We start from the raw sequence: 6,314 nt of genomic DNA on the forward strand, positions 1-6,314 counted from the left end.
CCCTCCCTCTCTCCCTCCCTCTCTCCCTCCCTCTCTCCCTCCCTCCCTCTCTCCCTCCCTCCTCCCTCTCTCTCTCCTCCCTCCCTCCCTCCCTCTCCTCTCTCTCTCTCTCTCTCTCTCTCTCTCTCTCTCTCTCTCTCTCTCTCTCTCTCTCTCTCTCTCTCTCTCTCTCTCTCTCTCTCTCTCTCTCTCTCTCTCTCTCTCTCTCTCTCGAAGGGTGGTGTGCTGACAAGGTAATATTCAGGCTATCGAGACGTAATATAAGTGTAATGGGATAGTTATGTAACGATAGTATGTAACGCATGCATGATAAGGGCGGTTTTTGTTTGTCTTGCCTAGTGTATTTTGTGTGTGTGTGTGAGTGAGAGAGTGAGTGAGTGAGTGGGTAAGAGTGAGGATACTGGTCGTCTGCATGATTGCATGATGTACCCCGGCTGCTGCTGGCTAGGTGTTGCAATGCTGTCGTTGTGCTGGCAATAGTGAGCGTATGTGTGGGGGAAGGGGGGGGCAGAGAAGGCAAAGAGGTGGGAAACGGACTATAAGAAAAAGGGATAACAGATAGAGGAAAAAATAATAGCATATATGACCAAGGCTATTCAGGATGTAGATAATATGTGAAGAGGGGCAGCTGTAAAGACGGCGTAAAGGAGAGGAGAAGAGGGAACACGCGATAAGGAAACGAAGGCAGCAGCGGGAGGGAAAGAAGTGACAAGCGAGCGGGAAGGGAAACCAAGATGGAAGCTCGACGGCATTTCCAGCGAGAAATCGTCACTGCCGACGACGAGAGAGGGGGAAATTGTGATAGGGAAGGTCATGCAAGATGGAAAGGGGAAATAGGGGAAAAGAAGAGGGAAAGGTAAGTAGAGAGAAAGGAGGGTAGGCGAGGGTACGTATTATCGATCAGGACGCGCGTGTGTGAGTGTGTGAGCGGCTGGGTTGTGCCGCCTGCACTCGCCGACAACAGGCAACCCCGCCGATCATCTTGAGTCGCTCCTGAAGCCACGTCGAGAAGGCCCGGAGGTTGTTGGGATGTCTTCCGAGCTGTGTGTGTCCTTTCGCAGCCGTCGGCATGTCCGATCGCAGCTGTTACGATCCCGAGGGCGCGTGTAAAAGCGACGGCAGGAGATGACTAGCTGGCGACCGTGTCCCGGCGCGCACACTCCCCCCGCCGTCCCACAGTACCACGCTCACCGCCACCAGTTGGGACCTACCGTCACCTCTGCTGTTTGCTCGGGATATATATCCTTCGCTGGTGCGTTTCCGTCTCGTCTGACGTGACCATTACTCCAACAGCGAGGCGCCGGAGCCGGCCATGGCCCAGGAGGCGTGCGAGGCCTCCCGAGGCCATGCGAGTGTGTGTGTGGAGGAAACGGTGTACGCTGACAGCAGAAGCAGCAGCAGCTTCTGAAAGCGGGACTGGACGTACGTCAGGTCCCGCCGTGGGTGTAGGGCAGTGAATACCCCTTATATGTGCCTTCTGGCCCGTCGCAGCACCCATGTGTGGGCTCTCGTGGGCCGAGGGTCAGCTTTGAGAGTGAGTGAGAGTGCCGCGGCGACCGAGCCCCGAGTGAGGAGCTGCGAACCGCCATCGGCCACTTTGTGAATGAATCTCGGGCTCCCAGATGGCCACAGGAGGCGTAACGGAGCGTATGGGGCCGCCACTGGGACAAGGCCGACTGTGACAGTGTGTGACGACCCCGGGAAGCTGTCGGGGAGCAATGCATTCGTACTTCCACCGGGAAAAAGTGTGGGGTCGAACCCAGCAGTGATCGTTTGTGCGGCGCCGGGAGAGCAGGAGGGACCAGGCGAGGGAAACAGCGGCTCGCGGGCGGGCGTGCGGGCGTGCGGGCGGGCGTACTGCATGACCCAAGACGTGGGTTGTAAGGGGAGATGCGGTGATGGTGACGGCAGCAGCCACATTAGGTCACATCCGTTCCGTCTCCTTCACTCTTTAATCCCTTGCCATCTCATTACGGTTCTGGCGAGTAAAAAAGCGAGTGTTGCGTCATAGCCCGGGAGATGAGTGAGGGGCGGCCAGGCGGGAGGAGGAGCAACGAGTTTTCCCACGCTCCCCCGAAGCCCTCCACCGTCGGCACATCTGTGGTGGCCGTGGAGACAACACCTGCGCAGAACAGGTGTTGGAGGCGAGGACTCGACCCACATACATATCGGCACTGGCATAGTGGTATAGTGAAGACGGTGACATGGTGATGGCACAAGCAAGAAAGGACGGAGAAAGTGAGAGTGCATACATTTCAGTGTGTGTTTACGTGTGTGAGGTGCCGTGTAGTAGGTGTGGCGAGATGCTGTGGTGTGATTGATACCAAATAGGGGTGCGTTACCATGAGAACATCTCATGGTAGTTACAGGAGTGCCAAGGCAGCGACTCTTTTGAACTCGGTGGTGGTTTGGAAAAGGGGTCTGGAAGAGCGGTCTTAGTAAGGTATTACTGTGAAAAGAGAGGGTGATGATTGTGTATTGCAAGATGATGATGATGGTGATGATGATGGTAAAAGCGAAGAAAAATTAGGTTTGGGTGGTGCAGGAAACAACAGTTAGGTCTACTTTTGCAGAGCCTGCCATTGTGCACGAAACGAAGACTGATGAACCCAGTGAACTTGACACTAGAATCTCGACGAGAGAATCGGTTTGACATGAAACCCCCATGCCCGAACCCATCCTCCCTCCCTCCCTCCCTCCCTCCAATCTCGGTCCCTCCCTACCTTCACTCTCCCCAACCTCAAGCTCCCCTCTCTCTTCTACCCTCCTCCCTCCTCCTCTCCATCCCTTAGCTCCCCTTCTCCCCTCCCCTTCCCTTCCTTTCCCTCCCCCATCCTCAAGCCTCCCTCCCTTCCCTCCCCTCCTCCCTCCCTTCCCTCCCCTCCCTTCCCCTCCTCCCTCCCTTCCCTCCCCTCCCTTCCCCTCCCCTCCCCTCTCCTCCCCTCCCCTCCCCTCCCCTCCCCTCCTCCCTTTTTCTCTCCCTGCCATAGCCAATCCTTCTCCCCTCTTTTTCTCCCCCCCCCCCCACCGGTCGTTTCTTTGATTAAGGACATATCCGCTAGACGTTCGAGTCAAGTCGTGTCTCTTTCGATAAAGCAACTACTGAATAGCAAGACTGTTGACTTTGCAATTGCGAAAAGACGAGGGGTTGGTCGGTGGGGAATACCCGCACAGATGTTGCAGAGTGCGTGCGACGAGACGACAATGCGAGTATAGCGAGTTTTTATATTAATTTGAGAGTACTCGGGGGAGGAGGAAGGGGGGAGGGGTTACGGGCGTGCGGGCGTGCTCGGTTTCCGTTTTATTTCGAGGTTAGCGAGGTGGGGAAACAATGGTGGGGCGCTCGGTTTCTCTTTTTTCGTGTCATTTATTAAGCTTTGGAATTGGAGGCGAAGTCATAGTCGTACGTACACACACACACACACACACACACACACACACACACACACACACACACACACACACACACACACACACACACACACACACACACACACACACACACACACACACACACACACACACACACACACACACACACACACACACACACACACACACACACGCGCGCGCGCGCGCGTACGTATATAGCACAGGCTATATGATATCATAAGTGAGCCAATTGCATGTAATAGGTACTTCAAAAAACAAACAATTGACTTTCTTTTTTCTCTTGTTGATTTTTTCTTGTTCGCGAAATTGAGCAACGTCCTTCCGTCCCCTCCCCCCCTTCCCCTCCCCCCTCCCCCTTCCCCTTTCACTCCCCCCCCTCCCTCTATCTCCATTTACATCACCTAGTGCCGTTATCAGTTTATTTCATCGGTTGCAGTCGGGAGTGCAAGGGTACAAGGAAGGAAAAGTGTTTCGATTCGGTCGCCGATTGGCTCCGAGTATGCAACGTGCAACGTGCATGTCTCGAACCGATGGGAACGGACAGGAGAGGTTGCACTCTCACTTATTTATTTATTTATTCAGTTGGTTGTTCCTTTAATTGATATGCAGTTCTTGCCTTGACTTAACTTATTAGTGTCTGTTTGTTTGTTTGTTTGTCTGTCAGAGTCTGTTTAATTTGTTTTACCCCTTTAGTTACCGGGTTGATTTAGTTGGTTAGTTTTGGGTCTCATTGCATTATTGATAGATTGTAGTTGTTAGGAATTAATTGCGGATAATTGAGTTTTCGTGCTCCTCTTCCTCGTCTTCCTCGTTCCTTTCCTCGTTCCCTTCCTCTTCCTTATCCTTCTTCTTCTTTTTCTTCTACTACTACTTCTACTACTACTACTACTACTACTACTACTACTACTACTACTACTACTACTACTACTACTACTACTACTACTACTACTACTACTACTACTATTTCCCCTTCTTCCTCCTCTTCTTTGCCCTCTTCTTTGCCCTCTGCCTCCTCCAGCTACTCCCCCTCCTCCACATCTTAAACCTCCTCCCCCTTCTTCTCTCTCTTCTTCCTCCTCCTCCTTCTTTTTTCGCCTTCTTCTTCCTCTTCTTCTTTCTTCTCCCTCTTCTTCTTTCTTCTCCCTCTTCTTATTTCTTCTCCCTCTTCTTCTTTCTTCTTTCTTCTCCCTCTTCTTCCTCTTCTTCTTTCTTCTCCCTCTTCTTCCTCTTCTTCCTCTTCTTATTTCTTCTCCTCGTCCTCCCCCTCTTCTTCTTCTTTCTTCTCCTCGTCCTCCCCTCTTCTTCTTTCTTCTCCTCGTCCTCCCCCTCTTCCCCCTCCTCCTCCTCCTCCTCCTCCTTCTCCTCCTCCTCCCCCCTCCCCCCCTACTCCTCCTCCACCTCCTCCTCTTTCTCTTCCTCCTCCCCCCCTCCCCCCTACTCCTCCTCCACCTCCTCCTCTTTCTCCTCCTCCTCCACCTCTTCCTCTTTCTCCTCCTCCTCCTTCTCCTTCTCCTTCTCCTCTTCCTCCTCCTCCTCCTCCTCCCCCCTCCTCCTCCTTCCCCCTTCCCCACCTCCTTCCCCCTTCCCTCTCCTCCCCCCCCTCCTCCTCCTCCTCCCTTCCTCCTGCTTCCCCTTAACCTCCTCCTCCTCCTCCCTTCCTCCTGCTTCCCCTTAACCTCCTCCTCCTCCTATTCCTCCTCCTCCTCCTCCTCCTCCTCCTCCTCCTCCTCCTCCTCCTCCTCCTCCTCCTCCTCCTCCCCCTTCCCCCCTTCCTCCCCTCCTCCCCTCCTCCCCTTCCTCCTCCTCTTCTTCACCGGGGATTTGTCATGACGAGGAAGACTCGCCACCTGCATGACTCATGTAATTGCAGCATCGACCCATAAACTGCACCTCTACGGAAAAAGGGGGAAAGGGGGAGGGGGGGTAAGGGAAGGGAGGGGGAGAGAGAGAGGAGGGGGGTAAGGGAAGGGAGGGGGAGAGAGAGGGGGGTAAGGGAAGGGAGGGGGGAAAAGGTGAGGGAGAGGGGGTAGGAAGGAAGGAGGGAGGGAGGGTGGGAAGGAGGGAAGGGAGAGGGGGAGAGGGGGTGAGGGGGTGGAAAGGAAGAAGGGAGGAAAAAGGGAGAGAGAGGGGAAGAGTACGAAAGAGAGAGACAGAAGAGAAGGAGGGAGGGCAAAAGGGAGAGGGGAGCGAGGGGCAATCCGCCTCCATCATCTACCGAGCAACCTCTGAGCAGACGCTTTGCCAGGGAGGGCCCTTTGCCGAGTGGGATTTCGGTAATTAAGGAATCGATCCGCGTTCAGGTCGATTCCTGTTCTTTCACGGGACACTGCGCTTGCACCTGGGGGAGGGACCGGGGTCGAGTCGGACACTTGTATCCTGCCCTAGTTGGTGTTACTCTAATTGATATGACTACCACCACTACAACTATTATTATTATTGTTATTGTTATTATTATTGTTGTTGTTGTTGTTGTTGTTGTTGTTGTTGTTATTATTATTATTATTATTGTTATTGTTATTGTTATTGTTATTGTTATTGTTATTGTTATTATTATTATTATTATTATTATTATCATTATTGTTATTATTATTATTATTATTATTATTATTATTATCCTCCTCATCATCTGTTATTATAATAACTGTGATTGAAGAAATGAAGTGTGTACTTCATTGAAGTGTGTTCGTGTCTGAAAGGAATGAGACGGTCGCACAACGGAATGGAGGTATTATGGTCTATGATTATTATGAGGTATTTGGTCTATGGTTATAGGATGGATTTTGTGATTAACTTGCTTTGTTTGTTTACGTTATTTATATAATTATTGTCTTTTTATTGATTGACTTTATTGACTTTATATATATAGAGAGATGAAGCCAGTTGGTTTTATGATCTTTTTTTCGACATGAAGTCAAAGAGAC

General features: G+C 51.9%; 1 protein-coding gene across 1 annotated transcript in view; it reads left to right on the plus strand.

The window, feature by feature from the left end:
* Positions 1-1,164: 1,164 nt before the first annotated feature.
* LOC122252526 (SLIT-ROBO Rho GTPase-activating protein 1) overlaps positions 1,165-6,314 on the plus strand; it is a 94,541-nt gene continuing 89,391 nt past the window's right edge. Inside the window, exon 1 of the mRNA XM_086542624.1 lies at positions 1,165-1,252. The gene's annotated coding sequence lies outside the window, so the exon portion shown is untranslated. The remainder of the gene's footprint in view (positions 1,253-6,314) is intronic.

Source organism: Penaeus japonicus, unplaced genomic scaffold (genome assembly GCF_977035675.1).
Source record: "Penaeus japonicus unplaced genomic scaffold, GWHDUDI00000001_assembly GWHDUDI00000012, whole genome shotgun sequence".
Classification (NCBI taxonomy): domain Eukaryota; kingdom Metazoa; phylum Arthropoda; class Malacostraca; order Decapoda; family Penaeidae; genus Penaeus; species Penaeus japonicus.